A 21759-nucleotide genomic window follows, 5' to 3' on the forward strand; every position below is an offset into this window, starting at 1 on the left:
CTCTTGGCTAGGAGAACTGACCTCGAGATCAATCACTGGATCCTCATGAATCATGGGCTCTTTGCCCCTCTGCAGTACTTGTGCTGGCGAAGAAAGCGAGGCCCCTTCCACCTGATGTGGAGATAACACTGGCTGAGCTGATGATGAAGGCGAGACCCCTTCCACCTGCTGTGGAGATATTACTCGCCTAGCTGTTGCAAACAAGGCCCTTGGGCCTTTCTGATAGGTGACCAAAGGAGTGGAGCTGACATGTCGGGTGATGGGAACATCAGGCTGCTGAGATGGTCCTCCCTCCTCATGAATGGCCTCCTGATGTGGCTAAGGTGGCATTGTGAAAAACTCACAGGAGATGAACTCCTCCCATGAGATGCCCTACTGAGTCAACTGATGAGAGACTATAAGCTGGATCAAACCATAGTGACAAAGGCTCCTGTACTGCTGAGCCGGGGTCTTCCTCTGCAACATGGGCACCATCCTCTGAACGTTATGAAACAGGAAGATCGGGAGGTTCATCATCCTCACTCGGGTGAAATGCATCAATAGGCGAATGTGATATGAATACACCTGTGAAAATCAGCCCTCACATGTAAAATAATGCATGATAAGTCTCATGAGGGGAGCATACTCGCTCTGGAGAAATCTGAATGGGAAAACACCCGTCAATAGTCTCACAAATGATGGCCGGACATAAGGCTCAAAGTGAACAAAATCAAGTAATCTGCGCTTAGGCCACACCTCACCCACATTTGGTATCCCTGTAGCCTTTGAGATCACCTCGGGTGTCAATATGAAATTCACCCCTGCAAGAGTGACATGTCCATCATGGAGGTGTAAGACAAACAAGCAGGCCAACTCTCTATGATGCTGAATCTGAGAGATCCTCTCACAAAACTGATAGCAAGACATGTACTGGAAGCAATTCACTGCCAAAGGACAAGCCTGTAATTCTGCCAAAGAAGTAGGTTCTTCCCGCTTATGATGTCCTCCCTTACCCCCTCTATGAGGCCTCCTCTGTTCCTCAATCTCTGTAGATGATGAATGGTCATCACTTTGCTCATAAGTTTTGGTATCTGACATGGTTTTGGAGCAAAGTGGACAAACTGAAGGACAAATTGAACTGCTGCCTCTGCCTGCAAAAGTACTGAATTCTATGTTGTTTCAAGGGGAAAAAACATGAGGAGAATGTTAGGGGAGGGAACTTCTTAACAAGGAATGGGAATATATGAAAATAACAAGGAATTTCAAGGGAAACTTTACAAATTGTCATGCATATATGAACACATTTTAACATTGGGAAATCATTTGCAAAGAACATCTCATATGGGACAAAAACATGTATGATAGTGAACATGGAAGGGGCATACATGTATCAATAGAGACATAGGGACACCATACACCAAATTTACTTATAGGAGTTCATGTGTGTCATAAGGCAGATTTTGTTTTTAAAAGGAGTACAGGTAAATTTTTTTAACATAGAGGGAAAGTTTTCATGTACAAGGGGATGCCAAGGGTATGTAGGGGTTATGTACATGACTCTAGATATACAGCAACATTTATTTTCACATGACTCTTTTCTTTATTTGCAAATGCATCTTTTCTTTTTGTTCTATTTTTGCATGTGTATGGTAGAGGGAATTAGGGTTTTGTGTGCTTGTGAGAGGGGTAGGGTTTATAGTTTAGGGATGGGGAAAAAGTATACATTTTATGTACAAATAATATGGGACAGAGATGAAATCATGACTGTGAATGAAAGGGGAAAAGAGGGAAGGGACCAAATGGGACAAAATCACTTGAAACAGTCACAAAACCCTAGCATTTTACAAACATTAACAAGAAGCCATATAAGTCTTTTCATTAGCTTGATGTGAGGTTAGAATCATAGCATACAAGCTTATTTTCATCATCCATCTCCAAAACAATGAGTAAAGACCCTACCTCGAGCGTTTGAGAAGATTTGAAGGGAGATGAAGGAATTTGGTTGAAGTTTGATTGCAGACAGCTGAACGGGTCGCGCAGGCTCCCCAACGGGTCGCGCCCGTATTAAATTTACACTGCTGGAGTGCCCTGGACGGGTCGCGCACCGCCCAACAGGTCGCGCACAGGCTTGAACGGGTCGCGCACCTGCTAACTGCCCGAAATCACTGTGTTTTTGCCTCTTTCGCCTATCACTCTCTCACACTCTCGCTTGCAAGCTTGAAATGCACAATGAGAGTGAAAGGAGGGAATATTACCTTTTATAATCTTCATTTGAAAAAATTTCATCCATAAACCCACTTTATAAAGTCTATTTTGACACTTTTTAAAACACTGATTTTCTTGGTTTCCTTTATCATGAAGTTGACTTTTTGAGTGCTTTGACCTGATTCTTTTTGCAGGTAGATCATCTGAAGAACTATGGCAAGGGGACCAGGGTTGTTGCTGCCTTTTGAAGACTTTTTGGAAATTTATTCTTTTTACAAAATTTATCATGACCTTGGCTTTAAAAACAGAGTTTTTAAATCCAAGGTTAGAAATGAACTGTACATGATGAAAATATCAAAGAAACATGTTTACCATCCTCCCTCTGGCTTGCTGGTCACTCAAGGACTTTCAGAGACATGACCTTGCAGAGACAAATGACCAAAACCCTAGACCTAGAATTTTGACATTAAGACACATCAAGACAAGCTTGAAAAACTCAATGACTGATATGACCTGATCCAGCAAAGCCAAGAGGGGTATGAATAGACCAGCTCCTCCATCAGGGTTATGGCATGCCTAACGGGATGCAAACTTTGACACTGATGAGACACCTACTAATGCAAATGCAAAGAGCTTTGATCACTGATGGAGGGCTTTCAAGACCGACACTAACATTGGCTCTAATGGGGATGGTAGCTCCTTGGAGGTGCCAAGAACCGCAGACCTCTGGGAGAGCAGACCAGTGCCTTATAGTCATTGGGCAATGGAGTCATTATTTCGGCAAACAACACAAGACTTTGACTCATTTATTGACTGAAAACTTGACTGAAAACTGACTGAAACTTAACTGGAACTTGACTCAAACCGACTCGATGGCAAACTGAAAGAACTTGAAAAACTCACTCAACAGACCAAACACAAATGACTCATGACTGACTTAACTAAAACAAGAACTTACAAAGCTTATTGAAGGGCAGCAGTCCATCAAGATTTGAAATCATGATGACAACCACCTGTGTTTCTTACAAGACAATATACATCAAACTATATCAAAATGCCAATGCAACCAATCAAGCAGATGCCTTCTTGACTGATTCTCCCAATCAGATCTCATGATCAACAATAGATACTGGTAACTGGGCATCCAAAAATATAGCTGACCATGATCTCCTTCATCACTGAACACTGCAATAAACACTATCACTGCTGACTGTAACAAATCTGCCATTGGATCCTGGAAAACATGAAGACTTGACATTACCACCTCTTGCTGAAAGAACAAGGTTTCCTTTGTTTCAAATTCTGATCTGCCTTCATCATGTGCTTCAGAAAGAGTATGTTCCTGGTCCTCAAAAAATTCTGAACAAGTAGATGAGCAGATCTCCTCTTGAAATAACATTTCAAAACATGAGACATATGAGGAAGAATCTGAAATGGAATCCTGAATGCTATGATCTTCGGTAGTTTGACAATATGGTAGGTCATCTTCAAATGATATGACAGCCGGATTATCATCTTTGTGAAGGAAAACATTATCTATTTGCTGATCTACAAGACAATCATCTTCTTCAACAGAGGAAGAAGTTTCCCCAACACTTTCCTGACTATGTATGCATCGCAAATCCGTTGTAGCTTGGGATGTAACAAGACCTTTCAAAAGCTGATCTATCTCCTCTTCAAACAAAGGAGACAATGCCTTTTGTTTTCTTCTGCTTAAACAATAATTATCTTCATATGACAAGGCATTCAAACTATCATTTATTACTGAGTTATTGAAAGGAGATTCATCACTTACTTGCACAAAGATCTCACCTTGCTGTTCATGAACATCTGAATCCAAGACTCTGTCTGTGATCTCAACAATAGAGCTCTCTTTCATGGGCTTCAGCACAAGGTATTCTTGGTCACCATGATCTAAATTTTGATCTGAAATAGCTGTCCTAACATTATCACATTCTGCAATCTGGTCTTCTTCTGTGGGCAGATCTGAAACAAGCTCTTCTCTTTCATCAATTACAGCCATATGACCATCTTCAACCTGCTGATCTTGATTCTGCTGCAAAATATCCTGATCATCTGGACAAGTATCCTCTAAGTTTTCTTTATGCTGCTGAAACGAATTTTCATACAGGGCTTCCATGATCTCTTCATCCATGAAATTATCATCTTCATAATACGTCTCAAGGCTTTCAATAAAACTATATGCATGCTGGCAACAGTCTTGAACTAGATTTAATGATGGATAAGAGTCCTTATATTGTTCAATGAACATAGCATGAAAATCCTTTAAACAATAAATACAAGCAGGCGGCAAACTTTCATACCATGATTGGGCTTCACCTTCCAGAGTGGCCAAGAATATCTTCATCAAGCAATCTTCAGGAAAATCGACCTTGAATTTGCGAATATGCATGTGAAATCTAACCAGATGTAGAGCAGCGTCCTTCCTACCATCATCTTTAAATGTAGGCAGATTCTTTGACCAATCTACCTTCGGAATTTTATTTGGAAAACCAGGGATGTGATCTCGACTCAAGGGAGCATATCTTCTTGCAATCCGATCCATCTTGAAAATCTCACAGCTACTGATCTCTTTGCAGTGAAGTCACCATGAAGCATTGATCTTTGGAGTTTTCAGTGAAGGAGTCGCCAGTGAATGATTTCAGCCTTGCAAGTGTCTGATCATTGTTCACCATCAACAATCAGATCTAAACTTGATACATGTACTGGGGTAAAATGCAAATGAAGTGTTGTATTCACAAGCTCACGGAGATTGACTGAAGCAGCGTTTATCTACTTCCGCTTATGCAAAGCAAAAGCGTTTCGAAGGCTACCTGGCGTAACTTCAGGCTGCGTCTAAGACTTATGAAATAACACGTCAATGAGCAAACGATTAGGTTGTTCTCCCCAGTATGGTCGCCAGTATGTTAGCACTTGAAATTTCACCTCAGGCTGAAAAGGCAAATCTCAAAGCTACATCAAACCATTCAGCCTCGTAGCTAGCCCTACGGGGCAGGAGAAGGCTCTCTCCGGCCAATCTCGGTAGATTTTCAATAGGATGAGATGACCAACAAAGTAACACTGATATTAGGCTAGTAAACTGGTTATGAAGGTTGATTTGGGGGTTTTTGGGGTTTTTTGGTGGCAAATTGAGGAGCTGCAATTTTGGGTGCGGGGATTGGACACAGTTTCTGCAGGGGGGTCTTTGGGGCGAGGTAGGAGCCTGTATTGATGCCTTTAACTGAAATGAATGGTCAGGAATGAAAGATGAGGATCTAAAGAGAGCAAACAATCACTTTGAATTCTCTTTAGACAGAATAAAACATTGAAATTAAACAAATTTAAAAGCAGAGCATGGCTAGCATGAATTCACACTTTATCACTTCATTTGTTTAATGTGCAGTAGTAAAGAAAGGAAATGAATCACATACAAAGCTTACAAGAACATGAAGAAACACACCATCAACACATGAGTCCACAAGAATCCAAAAGATGACTGCAAAACCCTGGTCTTCCTTAGCCAAAAATTGCAGAGATACAGTGAAAATATACAATGATAGCTTCTCCCTCAAGAGTCCAACCTTCCAACCCTTGAAAATGACTAAGAAAATACATGATATAGGCAAGCCAACCTCTTCCCTTGCCTCTAGGGGTCGATTTCATCCTTCTAGGAGTTGTTTGAACCACTTCTAAACTAAGCACTACAAAATAGGCAGTCAAAACAACTTGCCTCTATAAACTTGGAAACCAGTTCATACATTCAATTTTTACCCTTTACATGCAAGAATCTTCTAGAAGAGTTAAACAAGAGTAAAAATATCCAAAGAGTGTCACAATTACATCCAAGAGGACCACCATCCACCTCAAAAAGTCAAACTGGAGCCAAACTGCGTTTTCTGGGCTGAACTGGTCAAATCTAGCACAATTTCCTCAACGGGTCGCGCACATTTCCTCAACGGGTCCTGCACTTTGGAGCTCTGTTTGGAGGACTTCCCGGTGTCAGAATGAGGTACAGGATAGCTCGTTGGAAAGGTCTCTGAGTCTACCTTCCAACCAAACTAGAATTTTTGGATTTTGATGTCATTTTCCTAGTCAAAAGTCAATTCTCCCAAGACTACTTCTGCAGCTCAAAAAAGGGGCAGAAAGTCAAAATTTGGCTGTATTTTGACCTTTTGGAGGCCCAAAACTCCATGAAAACTCAAGTCCATACATAGGCATGTGTAACTTTGCATGAAAAATCTAGCAATGTTGAGTTTTTGTGAAACGGAGCTGCGATGACAAAGGGTCTGACCGGGGGTGAGACCCATTGAGAAGCCAAAACCTGTAAATTTCCCAAAAATGCCAAAAATGAGCCAAAACTTCCAAAAAAAATTGTGCTTGGTGCTGTGAAGAGGCTAGTGGGTGTCATGATCCTTGAGGGATGCCTCAGCCAAGATACGGAGTGGATTGGTCTTCTTCCTCCGCCTAAGAGCCTCGGACAACCTCCTTTGGAACATTTTCATTTTGGCCTTGCATACATGCATCCTTGCCCAATAGTGATTCTTCATGTTCCTTAGCAGCCTTTTCTCTTGGTTGGCCTTAGCCAACAGCCTCTCCAAGTGGGCATTCTCCTGAATGAGCAATGACTCCCGGTCAGCAGGCAATGGATCACCGGGCCTCCTACGGTTTAGGACTCGATCACTACGAATCCTCCAAAGCTCATCAAGCGCCTTCTCCTCTTCAAGTTGTGTGTTCCGCTGCTCTAGATAAGTGATGGTCCATTGGGCACCCTTAAGTCTTCGCTGCAAAACATCATTCTCGGCCCTGAGCTGCTGAATGATCTCCTTTGCCTCTTGGTTAGGAGAACTGACCTCGAGATCAATCACTGGATCCTCATGAATCATGGGCTCTTTGCCCCTCTGCAGTACCTGTGCTGGCGAAGAAAGCGAGGCCCCTTCCACCTGATGTGGAGATAACACTCGCTGAGCTGATGATGAAGGCGAGACCCCTTCCACCTGCTGTGGAGATAGTACTCGCCTAGCTGCTGCAAACAAGGCCCTTGGGCCTTTCTGATAGGTGACCAAAGGAGTGGAGCTGACATGTCGGGTGATGGGAACATCAGGCTGTTGAGATGGTCCTCCCTCCTCATGAATGGCCTCCTGATGTGGCTGAGGTGGCACTGTGAAAAACTCATGGGAGATGAACTCCTCCCATGAGATGCCCTGCTGAGTCAACTGATGAGAGACTATAAGCTGGATCAAACCATAGTGACAAAGGCTCCTGTACTGCTGAGCCGGGGTCTTCCTCTGCAACATGGGCACCATCCTCTGAATGTTATGAAACAGGAAGACCGGGAGGTTCATCATCCTCACTCGGGTGAAATGCATCAACAGGCGAATGTGATATGAATACACCTGCGAAAATCTGCCCTCACATGTAAAATAATGCATGATAAGTCTCATGAGGGGAGCATACTCGCTCCGAAGAAATCTGAATGGGAAAACACCCGTCAATAGTCTCACAAATGATGGCCGGACATAAGGCTCAAAGTGAACAAAATCAAGTAATCTGCGCTTAGGCCACACCTCACCCACATTTGGTATCCCTGTAGCCTCTGAGATCACCTCGGGTGTCAATATGAAATTCACCCCTGCAAGAGTGACATGTCCATCATGGAGGTGTAAGACAAACAAGCAGGCCAACTCTCTATGATGCTGAATCTGAGAGATCCTCTCACAAAACTGATAGCAAGACATGTACTGGAAGCAATTCACTACCAAAGGACAAGCCTGTAATTCTGCCAAAGAAGTAGGTTCTTCCCACTTATGATGTCCTCCCTTACCCCCTCTACGAGGCCTCCTCTGTTCCTCAATCTCTGTAGATGATGAATGGTCATCACTTTGCTCATAAGTTTCGGTATCTGACATGGTTTTGGAGCAAAGTGGACAAACTGAAGGACAAATTGAACAGTTGCCTCTGCCTGCAAAAGTACTGAATTCTATGTTGTTTCAAGGGGAAAAAACATGAGGGGAATGTTAGGGGAGGGAACTTCTTAACAAGGAATGGGAATATATGAAAATAACAGGGAATTTCAAGGGAAACTTTACAAATTGTCATGCATATAGGAACACATTTTAACATTGGGAAATCATTTGTAAAGAACATCTCATATGGGACAAAAACATGTATGATAGTGAACATGGAAGGGGCATACATGTATCAATAGAGACATAGGGACACCATACACCAAATTTACTTATAGGAGTTCATGTGTGTCATAAGGCAGATTTTGTTTTTAAAAGGAGTACATGTACATTGTTTTAACATAGAGGGAAAGTTTTCATGTACAAGGGGATGTCAAGGGTATGTAGGGGTTATGTACATGACTCTAGATATACAGCAACATTTATTTTCACATGACTCTTTTCTTTATTTGCAAATGCATCTTTTCTTTTTGTTCTATTTTTGCATGTGTATGGTAGAGGGAATTAGGGTTTTGTGTGCTTGTGAGAGGGGTAGGGTTTATAGTTTAGGGATGGGGAAAAAGTATACATTTTATGTACAAATAATATGGGACAGAGATGAAAGCATGACTGTGAATGAAAGGGAAAAAGAGGGAAGGGACCAAATGGGACAAAATCACTTGAAACAGTCACAAAACCCTAGCATTTTACAAACATTAACAAGCAGCCATATAAGTCTTTTCATTAGCTTGATGTGAGGTTAGAATCATAGCATACAAGCTTATTTTCATCATCCATCTCCAAAACAATGAGTAAAGACCCTACCTCGAGCGTTTGAGAAGATTTGAAGGGAGATGAAGGAATTTGGTTGAAGTTTGATTGCAGACAGCTGAACGGGTCGCGCAGGCTCCCCAACGGGTCGCGCACAGCCCAACGGGTCGCGCCCGTATTAAATTTACACTGCTGGAGTGCCCTGGACGGGTCGCGCACCACCCAACAGGTCGCGCACAGGCTTGAATGGGTCGCGCACCTGCTAACTGCCCGAAATCACTGTGTTTTTGCCTCTTTCACCTATCACTCTCTCACAATCTCTCTTGCAAGCTTGAAATGCACAATGAGAGTGAAAGGAGGGAATATTACCTTTTATAATCTTCATTTGAAAAAATTTCATCCATAAACCCACTTTATAAAGTCTATTTTGACACTTTTTAAAACACTGATTTTCTTGGTTTCCTTTATCCTGAAGTTGACTTTTTGAGTGCTTTGACCTGATTCTTTTTGCAGGTAGATCATGTGAAGAACTGTGGCAAGGGGACCAGGGTTGTTGCTGCCTTTTGAAGACTTTTTGGAAATTTATTCTTTTTACAAAATTTATCATGACCTTGGCTTTAAAAACAGAGTTTTTAAATCCAAGGTTAGAAATGAACTGTACATGATGAAAATATCAAAGAAACAAGTTTACCATCCTCCCTCTAGCTTGCTGATCACTCAAGGACTTTCAGAGACATGACCTTGCAGAGACAAATGACCAAAACCCTAGACCTAGAATTTTGACATTAAGACACATCAAGACAAGCTTGAAAAACTCAATGACTGATATGACCTGATCCAGCAAAGCCAAGAGGGGTATGAATAGACCAACTCCTCCATCAGGGTTATGGCATGCCTAACGGGATGCAAACTTTGACACTGATGAGACACCTACTAATGCAAATGCAAAGAGCTTTGATCACTGATGGAGGGCTTTCAAGACCGACACTAACAGGACCGAGGGTCAGTGTGGGCTAGGTGCCACCTGGTTCACCCCCTCCACCACAGGTGTTGGTCGTATGGTTATTGATAGAACTGGGGCTAGGGCTTAACAGCGTCGCGCCCTCCACCGATGCCTACGATCTTATGGCGTTGTGTAACCAAGGGTTGGCACCTAGTGCCCCGTCCCCCCTGCCACCATACAAACCACTATTCTTTAAATATAAATGGCGCATAATATATTAAAAACATATATGTGGTTTGTAGGTAATGTGGTTGATTTTTGTTCAGCATATCATGGGTTTGACTCTTGAGGGGTCAAACAATCTCCATAACAAATTTTTGTCCTCTCCCGGAGTGCCACATGGATCCTTGGGATTAGCTTGCACCTGTACCCTCAACCAATAAAACTACGCCAGTTGGTCCTATAGGTGTTGACATGTGGTGAGTCCGGATTGGTCCTCTTGTCTGTTGTACACATAGCCAGTATGACGTCAATTGTACAGTATGCCCAGTCAACCCTGTTGTTTGAACTTTTCGATGTTTGGCCAAAACTTTAGAACGTGATATATTGAGCATACAATGTTGGTTTGAGGCGATTCAAGTAGCATTGGATTCAGGATGATAAGCACTATGATCTGGCACTAGTTTCAAGCATTTTTGAGCATTTACTTGACCCCCTAGATCATTCCTCCCTACTGGAAACTTTTGGACCACCAAAAGGTTGTTTTCATTTAGAAAGTAGGTGAGGGTATAACACCCTCACCCTTCTGATCTCAATGCACCTGGACTTACTTGAATTATTTCCCTTGAGCCACACACAAAGGTACTCCATATTGCATGTGTGTGAAGTCCTTATCCTCCTGTCAAGAATGGTATCTTGTTGCAGTTCTTCTAAGTATTCAGGAGATAAATCTTCTATTGTTGGAATCCAAACATTCTCTCCTTGATATTCAATCACAGGAGGCTCATATAACCTTAAGTTTTCCACATTTACAACAACATAAATTTTCATATATGGTGGTAAATCTAATGGGAAGGCATTTTTACCAATCTTCTCTAAGATTTTAAAAGGACCATATTTGATTGTCTTTAAATTTTTACCTTCATCTTGGAGCCTTTTCTTGTTGATATAAATCCAAACTTTATCTCCCACCTGGAAGTCGTGGTCAACACAATGTGTATCATGTCTCGCCTTGTACTTGGCTTGACTCTTCTCCAACTGTTACTGTACCATTTGATGCATGAACCAAACATGTTCAATGAAGTTCTTAGCCTTATATATAGCATTGTGTCCATCCGCCGCAACATCATTCCCAAAGATAAAATCTAAGGGAGATTTTGGTAAATATCCCAAACATGCTTCGAATGGAGATGTATGAGTTAATGAATGCTTGGCTCTGTTGTAGGCATGTTGGATGTAATGTAAGTGTTCATCCCAAAGCTTAGGATGCTTGTTGCAATATCCACAAAGCATATGTGCCACTATTTTATTCACCACTTCAGTCTGGCCATCAGTTTTTGGATGAAATGTTGTGCTCTTATTTAACTTGGTGTCCATGAGTTCCCATAAACTTGACCAAAATTTCCTGAAAAATCGAGAATATTGATCAGAAATAATAGAAGTGGGAAACCCAAAGTGTACCCATACATTTTGGAAGAACATATTTGTGTTTTTTCCAGCTGTAACTTGTTTCTTACATAGCATCAACACACACATTTTTCTGAAATTATCCACAAGAACACAAAGATAATCATGACCTTCCTTTGACATTGGTATTCCTCCTACAAAATCCATATAAATACTTTCCCAAGGTTGAGAAGGAATATGAAGTGGAGTATACAAACCCAACTTTCTATTGTTAGGCTTACTAGTAACACACATGGAACATCCTCTTACATATCTTGACACACTTCCATTCATACAAAGCCAATAACAATACCTTTGTGATTGTGTGATCCAGGTGGATATTGGTGGCCACCTGCCAAGTCCACCTGGACCCACACCATTGTTTCTCTCAGCATTTTCAGTTTCCTTAATTATAGCACAACTTACTATTTTTAGTAGTTTTTCAGGTCCTGGACTTCTGGAGCCGTTTTGAGGCCCTAAACGGCGTTTTTTGGGAAATCTGGGGACCCATGTTGCCCTTCCCAAAGTGGTAGTGCTTAGATAGATCTTTCTAACGAGCTATTGTACGTGTCAAACGGAGATCGTATGCCAAAGTTACGACCCCGGGAAGTTGATGTGCCAATTTACCCAAACGGGGCCCACAGTTTGGCGTTTCATCTCCTAGGGTTAGGTTTTGGAATGTGAAGGGTTTTCCATTGTTTCTCAACAATAAATAGGCCTTCGAGCCTCATTGTAACACAGTTCAGAGGCATGTAGCCACCACATCTCTTCTCAGAGATAAGCTACCATCACCCTAGCTGGTTTATTTCCATTTCTGGTTGTAAGCATATTTCAGTATTTTCCATTAATGAAATGAAGTATTATTTCCGCTGCATATTTGTGTATATGGTTATCTCTGTAATTTGTTGCGTTCCTGTTTAAATCCAGATCAGTGGTATCAGAGCGGTCTGCTTTTTCTCTGTTTTTCTTTGCATGTCCCCAACAAGGTCGGGATATAAGGAGTTAGGGCTTGAACTGGTTGAACCTTTGCAAGACCAGCCTCGCAAATCCCGACGGCCTCCCATGGCGGATGAGAAGAAAGACGAGGGGGCAGGAGATCCCATCAAAATCTTGCTCGAAGAAGCCCTCAAGCGACAACGGAACGTGATGATGGACAGCTTTGCCCAGATCCTTCAGCGGCTACCCAGAAGCGACGCATCGGCTTCCAGCAGCTACTGTGGAAACGCCACGCCCTTTAAGGTACAAGTTAATTTTGAAATCCCCATATTCGAGAGTCAGATAGACACAGATGCCGTAGATAAATGGTTAAATCTGCTAGAGGGTTATTTTTCTGTTCATGAATTTTCGAGTCGGGAAAAGATTGTTTTCGCTCTTCTCAAAGCAGCCCCCCACGTCAAGGACTGGTGGGAAACCTACTACAAGCAGAAGGATGAAAGTACTGGCTCACTATTTTCAGCCGCACCCACCTGGAATTCATTTTGGGATGCCATCAAGGAGCAGTACTACCCCGTCGGAAGCTATGAGGATGAATACATAAAGTGGACCACGCTGCGGCAGGGAAGGGACCAAGACGTGCCGGAGTTCACCAATCTTTTCCATACCCTTCGCACAAAGTTGGGTATCAAGGATTCGGAGCAACATTTGATACTCAAATACCGTGGCTGCCTACACAAGTACATCCAGGAAGAAATACAATTCCTGAACATCTCCTCGCTCGGCGCAGCATACCGATATGCCGTCAAGGTCGAGTAGAAGTTTAAACAAAAGAAGCAAGACTTTGGATCTGCGAATCCAAAGCAGGGGAAAGGTGCCCCTAAACCACAGAACAAAGGACAAAGCCAAGGCGGGACAGCCCAAGACAACCCGCTGAAGCTGCAAGCAAAGAACAGCGTCGCGAAGCCGAAAAAGGACACTGGAAAATGGTGTGAGTTCCATAAGAGCTCCACTCACAACACAAGTGAGTGTCGGGCCAAGCAGTCACTGGTGGCTGAGCTAAAGGTTTCAGAATCAGATGCATGTTCTGACTCTGAGTCAGAACCCGATAAGGGGAATGAAAAAGGGAAGCAGATCATTGATGCGGATCCCAACGCCACTGTTGCTACCGCCAAGATCCAGAAAAATGAACCCGAAGATCCAGAGGAGGAGGAGCGTCTCTTCCACTCCCAGATGTGGGTAAAGGGCTCCCCGATACAGTTCATTGTTGATAGCGAGAGTCAAAAGAACTTCATTTCGGCAGAGGTCGTGAAGCGGTTGGGCTTACCAACCACAGCACATCCACAACCATACACCATTGGGTGGCTTCACCAAGGACGAGATCTTCGCGTGAGCCAGCAGTGTCGCCTTCCATACAACATCAAGCCCTTCACGGATGAGGTATTGTGTGACATTTCTCCCCTTGAAGTTTGTGATGTATTATTAGGACAGCCATACTTGTGGAAACGACATGCTATGTATGAATCAAGGCCCCATGCTATTATTATTACATTGGGAAATAAGTTGTACAGGATACCAGAGGTAGCACCACCTACCGCCATCTCTTTGATTACTGCAAAACAATGCAGTAAGATCATTTCCAAAACCAAGAAATTTGTTTTCCTAATGATACGCCCTCAAGGAAAGAAGAAGACGATGGTCGCGGCCTCCAGATGGGGTCCCTCTGCACGACAACTACAGATGGACAAGGTTGTGGAGGAGTACGAGGACATCTTCACCTCCCCTGCAGGGGTTCCTCTGCACTGTCAGGTCAAGCACTCCATCGATCTGACCCCAGGTGCGCCGCTACCCAATGGACCAATTTATCGGTGCTCCATTCTGGAGAACAATGAAATCAAGAGGCAGATTCAGGAGCTCCTGCAGAAAGGTCACATCCGTCTGAGTTCATCGCCTTGTGGGAGCCCGATCGTGTTGGTACAGAAGAAGGATGGGACGTGGAGACTCTGTATTGACTATCGGGCACTGAACAAGATCACTGTCCGTAATAGGTACCTGATCCCACGGATTGATGACCTCCTGGACCAACTAAAGGGGGCGAAATATTTCAGCAAGATCGATCTGAAGTCAGGATATCACCAGGTACCAATCGAACCCTCTGATGTGTGGAAGACTGCCTTCAAATCCAAGGAGGGCCTTTTCGAATGGTTGGTTATGCCTTTCAGATTGACGAATGCTCCTGCAACCTTCATGAGGCTAATGGATGACATCTTGCGGCCATTCAACAACTCCTTTGTAGTAGTGTACTTGGATGACATTCTGATCTTCAGCCAGAGTTGGGAAGAGCACCTCCACCACATCCGACAGGTTCTCCAAACATTGCGGCAACACAAGCTATGTGCCAATTTGGAGAAATGCACTTTTGGCATGACCCAGGTTCAGTATCTGGGATACATCATTGATGAACAGGGGGTGCATGTTGATCCAGCCAAGATCCAAGTCATTCGGGATTGGCCATCTCTAACCACTCTAATAGAGCTCCGCAACTTTCTAGGTCTTGCCAACTTCTACCGCAGGTTCGTGTTGGGGTTTTCTCATATTACTTGGACCTTGAGTCAAGTCACCAAGGGAGGGGCGAAAGCAAAATTCTTTTGGTCTGAATCTCAATAGAAGGCATTCATGGAGTTGAAGGATCGCCTTTGCATGGCACCAGTGCTCGCGTTACTAGATTTACAACAACCATTTGAGGTCGAGACAGATGCCTCTGACTATGCTATTGGGGCAGTCCTTACTCAACATGGACATCCAGTGGCATATCACAGTGAAACACTTTCAGACACAGTCCGGAAGTACCCCACTTATGATAAAGAGATGTATTCCACTGTATAGGCCTGCCGACAATGGAAGCATTACATTTTGGGGAAGGAAACGGTCATCCACACAGACCACCGACCCCTGCAATTCATACAGACCCAAGGGAAATTGTAGAATGATCGCCATCAGAAGTGGTCTACATACCTACAACAGTTCCATTTGAATATCAAGTATAAGAAGGGCAGCACCAATAATGTTGTAGATTGCCTCAGTCGACCACCGATCATGGCGTTAACCACCGTGCTCAACTCTTGTGGGCACGAGACTTCTGATTGGCCACTTCTCTACAAAAGCGACCCAGAATTTGGCCACACATACCAGACACTCTTGGAGGGTCAGCATGTTCCAGATTTTCACCTCCAGGATGCCCTGTTATGCCACCTGGGTCACCTTTGTGTTCCTTCAAGCGAGCATGCCAAGATGATTTGGGAAGCACACTACAGTCGGGCTACTAGACATTTTGGGGTCGAGAAAATAGTGGCAATACTACAAAATTATTTCTATTGGCCGAATCTTCGACAGGTTGTTGGGAAGTACATCAGATCATGTACTGCCTGTGCCATTGCCAAACCGACCATTAAGAAGCACGACCTCTATACCCCGTTTCCTACCCCTAGTTGACCTTGGGAATCCATCCCCATGGATTACATGTCAGGCCTTCCTTCCACTAAGCATGGAAATGAATGTGTTTTTGTGGTCGTCGACAGGTTCTCGAAGATGGCCATTATGGCGGCCTGCAAGAAGAATATCACAGCAGAAGCCACTGCTAAACTCTTCTTTGAACGAGTGTGGGTGCACTTTGGGATCCCACAGTCTATCATCTCAGATCGGGACAGTCGGTTTCTCAGCACATTTTGGTCCAGTCTTTGGTCAATGCTGGACACCAAACTCACGAAGTCCACAGCCTTCCATCCTCAAACTGATGGCCAGACAAAGGTTGTCAATAGGATGATTGTGCACATTCTGCGCATGTATAACTCAAAGCATCCACTCACATGGGACGAGAGCCTCCCCTATGTTCAGCATAGCTACAACCGAGCTCTTCACAGCTCCACTGGCCATAGCCCTTTTCAGGTGGGTTTGGGATTCCAGCCACTATGCCCCATTGATGTGGCCATGCCACTTGCAGCTACTCACATAAATTCAGCTCATGTCCAATCCGAAACAGATAAGGCCACCAGCTTCATTGAGCGCATCCAACATATTCGCCAGCAGGTCCATGACATTCTTGAGAAATCAAATGCCAAGTACAAGCAGCGACATGATCAACATCGGGTGCCACACAAGTTTCAGGTGGGCGACAAAGTCTGGTTGCATTTGCAAAAGGAACGCCTTACTGGAGCCTATCGGAAATTGAGACCACTCCGATATGGTCCTTACACCATTACTAAGGCTATGGGGGACAATGCATTTGAGCTCAGCATTCCCCCATTCCTTGGCCTGCACCCAGTGTTCAATGTGGACCGCCTTCGGCCATACTTTCCACCATTGCTAGACACATCCGACATTGCAGAACAGCTCAAACCCACATAATTAAATCCAGATTGCATGGAACAAGCTGCAACTAATCGGATCATGGACACACAGATCAAGAACACTCGCCAACAGAATATCCAACTGTATCGAGTTGTCAAAGCGGGCCAACTCCTTCAGCAGGGCAAGTGGCTCACCAGGGAACAAGTTCAGCAAAAGTTTCCTCATCTCATGGAGGAACTCAACGCAATGGGGACCATTGCTTCCTAAGGGGGGAGGAATGATCCAGGTGGATATTGGTGGCCACCTACCAAGTCCACCTGGACCCCCACCATTGTTTCTCTCAGCATTTTCAGTTTCCTTAATTGTAGCACAACTTACTATTTTTAGCAGTTTTTCGGGTCCTGAACTTCTGGAGCTGTTTTGAGGCCCTAAACGACGTTTTTTGGGAAATCTGGGGGCAACATGGGTCCATGGATCGATGTTACCCTTCCCAAAGTGGTAGTGCTCGGATAGATCTTTCTAACGAGCTATTGTACGCGTCAACAGAGATCGTATGCCAAAGTTACGACCTCGGGAAGTTGATGTACCAATTTACCCAAACGGGGCCCATAGTTTGGCGTTTCATCTCCTAGGGTTAGGTTTTGGAATGTGAAGGGTTTTCCATTGTTTCTCAACAATAAATAGGCCTTCGAGCCTCATTGTAACACAGTTCAGAGGCATGTAGCCACCACATCTCTTCTCAGAGATAAGCTACCATCGCCCTAGCTGGTTTATTTCCATTTCTGGTTGTAAGCATATTTCAGTATTTTCCTTTAATGAAATGAAGTATTATTTCCGCTGCATCTTTGTGTATATGGTTATCTCTGTAATTTGTTGCGTTCCTGTTTAAATCCAGATCATTGTGCAACTATTTTTCCTACACCAAAGTGGCTAGCAATAAGAGAAGTATGAGATTCCCTTATGATGTTGAATCTCTCACCCTGTGGAATATAAAACTTTCCATGATGTTACAACAACTTGTAATGAACATGATAATCCAACTCTTCGACATGATGGCCTTGAATCAAAGTTTCATAAACATCTTTAAAATCATCATCTTAAGTATATTTTTCAATATTACTTTCATGCATGATTTAGTTATGCTTAAGAATGAAAATGGCATTAACAATATGCCTTAACAACATATCAACAACTTTGTTGTATATACCTTTCTTGTACCTGATTACCAAATAGAATTGTTGTAGAAATCCCATCCACCTGAAATATCTAGCTTGTTGCAGCTTGGTTTTTGATTGTAAATATTTCAAACGTTGATGGTTAGTATGAATAATTATTTCTTTACCCATCAAATAATGCTTCCGTTTCTTCACGCTTTGTACAAAAGCATACAACTCTTTATCATAACTTGGATAGTTAATTACTGCATCGGTAAAGATTTCAGAATGATAACAAATAGACTTACTATGTTGCATCAAAATTGCTCCCATGGCATAATCACTTGCATCATTTTGAATCTCAAATGGTTCCTAAAGATTTGGAAGTGCAAGAACTGGTGTTGTGCTAATTTTCCCTTTCAATGTATCGAAGGCTTTCTGATGTTCGCCTCCCCACTGAAAGACCTGTTTCATACTTGTCAAAGCATGTAATGGAGCTGTAATAGATAAGAAATTAGCAATAAAATTTATCCAGTATTGGGCTACTCCCAAAAATCTCCTAACCTCTATTACATTATTGGGCTTTGGCCAATTCACAATCACCTCAACTTTTGAGTGATCAATCTTCAGTTCACCCCCTCCAACAATATGAACCAAATAAACTAAAGAGGTTTTCCCAAATTCACACTTAGGCGTCTTCAAATACAATTTCTCTTTCTTTAAGACATCTAAAACTTGTTTAACATGCTTGACATTCTCTTCACAAGTCTTATTGAAAATCAGAATATCATCTAAGTAGACTATGACAAAATCATCAAGGAATGGTCTCAACACATCATTCATAACTCTTATGAATGTTGCAGGTGCATTACAAAGCCCAAGTGCCATAACTAACCATTCAAACAATCATTGTTTTTTCTTGAAATCATTCTTCCAAATATCACCTTCAGCAATCATGATTTAATGATAACCACTTCTCAAATCTAACTTAGTGAAATAACCAACCTCCTTTAATTGGTCTAGCAAATCAAAATACGAGGAAGAGGATAGTGATCCTTTACCGTGATTTTGTTTAAATCTCTAAAACCCACATTCATATGCCATGTACCATCCTTCTTTGGAACCAAGATAATAGGAGACCCACAGGGAGATGTGACTTGGTTTAATGACCCCTTTTTCAAGCAACTCTTGAATTTTCTTCTTAATTTTTGCATTCTCCAAATCTGACATTTTGTACATGCCAATGTTTGGAAGAGGTGCATCCTACTGCAATTGAATCTTATGTTGGATTCCTCTCTTAGGAGGCAAACCTTTAGGTTCCTGAAACATCTTGTCATATGTGTTAACAACTTCAACCAAATCATAATTTATTTTTGCATCGCAACCTTGGAAAGCTTAACATTCAGCAATATCTTTGGGTTTGATCATCAATAATACAAAATTCTTACTAGTATTTACAAGCCTTTTCATTTGACCAACACTTACAGGAGACAAGTTCATCTTCTTTATATATGCTCTAACAATATGCTCAATTCCATCTTTAAAAATACGATATATTTTTTTCATGACGATATAATATGGCTTTCCGGTCATACAAGTATGGACTCCCTAAAACAATTCCACATATGTCAAGTCGTACAATCTCAAGCTCTACCTCATCAATAAAGTTTGCAGTGATGGTGAATTTAAGTTTACATTTTCTTGTCACTTGCAATTTGGCATTGTCACATACCCAAACCAAAGGGTAAGGTTTAGGATGAGGTATAGTTTATAATTTTAGTTTCTTGAAAATATCTTCAGAAATAAGGTTAACTTCGGATCCACTATCAAACAAGGTATCAACTATTATATGTTTTGTAATGACTCTAATATGGAAAAGCTCAATTCTTTCTTTATCATTTTGAGACTCGATAGGCTTACAAGAAGAACTAGAACTTGCAATAGAAGATTGACCTTTCATTCCCATGGCTGTAGTTTTGGTCTCATCACCTGAATCAAATCCTAGATCTTATTGAGTGGTTGCAACAATATTTCGTTTCCCCTTTTTGTTGAGCTTCTTTGGTCTCATTTCTGGGTGTAGTTTCCAACAATTGTCTTCATCACAACGTTCTTTTGAACAATGTTTGCATGTGAGTTTCTCTCTCTTTATTGACTATAACATTCTTTTTCCCTTTGCCTTTAAACTTCCCCTTTCCTTTGTCTCCAAATTTGAATGGTTTCTTGTTAGTCCTTGAGGAACATTCTTCCCTCTTGCTTCTAAATGAGTTTCTTGAACACATACTTCATCTAGATTGGTGGGATTAAACATAAGAATTATGTCTCAAATAACTATTAATCCACCTATGTATTTAAGGAGAGTGTCTTGTGAAGACAAATATAAACTCAAGATTAAAGCTCTTCTTCTAAATTCTTATGTGTAACTTTGAACATGCTGACATTTAGCTTGTCTAAAAATGTTCCAATCCATAATTCCTTTTTGCATGTAATCTAATGGATAAAATTTCCTTCAAAATGTAGCTACAAAACCATTCCAAGAAGAGATAATTTTAACACTTTTCTTCAAGTCTTCTTGAGTTCTGGCTATTGAATTTCCATGACCTTGGGTCTAGGCTAGAGTCTTAAAATCACTAATGCTACCAAACCAATAATCTCAACCATAAACTACTTTGCATAGTGGAAATATAAAGAAGTAAATCACATATGCACAAATATAGACAACTTTTTAATTTTTTCAACCCAACTTCATTATATTAATCCAACTGATATAATACAATAGTCTAGGGCTCTCGTACCAAGGATAATGGCCCTAATACATCCAATAGTACAAGATACAAAATTGAGGCTTAGTCTCAGTCCATCGACGACCAATATACCCTCAATAAGATACTTTGACCATCCGGCTGATGTAGCATGCACTCACAACTCCTTTCGGTCGTACCTTGTACCTTCCCAGTCCTGTGGCTCCCGATCTGCAGCTCCTCCCTCTATCAATGCTCCAAGTCATCTGGCCACTAAATCTCGACTATCCAATCTGCTCTCTAGTTGTGCCTTCGTCCATCAATGCCACAAGACACTGAGACTCCTATTGAGTTGTTCACAGATCCAATTGTGAACAACTATCAATCTGCCCATTGCTGCTCCTCAACTACTCAGGGACTTCAACCCACTATGGTATTTTTGTGTTGCACCAATGAAGACCAACATAGGGCACAAAGGGCTACCACCTATCACTACAAGATGTCTATCTCCCACAATGAACATGGGCTAGGAGGATTTCCCATCATCTGTTTTAGAAGTCCTTCTCCACACACAAGTCTCAGGCTCCACAAACTGCTCCTCTGATTCGTCAACCTTGAGCTCAAGAACTGCCTCTCTCGCATCTACCTTTTTCCATCAAGGTGTTACTCATCGAGCTCCAACTTGGACATTATCACGTTGTCCTCCAGCAAACCATAAGTTCCCAATCACTTCCACACTTGGTCTTCTCTCACACTTCCCTCCAATAGTCCATGAGAGACCAAGTCCATGATGTAGCATCTGCACCTAGTTAGGGAATCCCCACATTTAGGAGCCCCTTACACATGGCTACCCCTAGACTCCACCAATTTTCCCTTTTCTCTGCAATAGAGGAGCTATGGCACAAATTTGGGCACCAAAAACTTGTCATATCCTAAGACACCATCAACTCATCAACCAAGGGAACATTTTCAACACTCCTTGTTGATGTCCTCTTTCCCTCTAATCTGATGTGCCTATTTTCACCTTGGCTGCTTGGTAGGCTTCCCAACAATTCATGTAGGCTCCTCTAAACAACTCCTAA

Source organism: Pinus tabuliformis, chromosome 5_1 (assembly GCF_031772625.1).
Source record: "Pinus tabuliformis cultivar Carrire ecotype Pingquan chromosome 5_1, CPIR1, whole genome shotgun sequence".
Lineage (NCBI taxonomy): Eukaryota > Viridiplantae > Streptophyta > Pinopsida > Pinales > Pinaceae > Pinus > Pinus tabuliformis.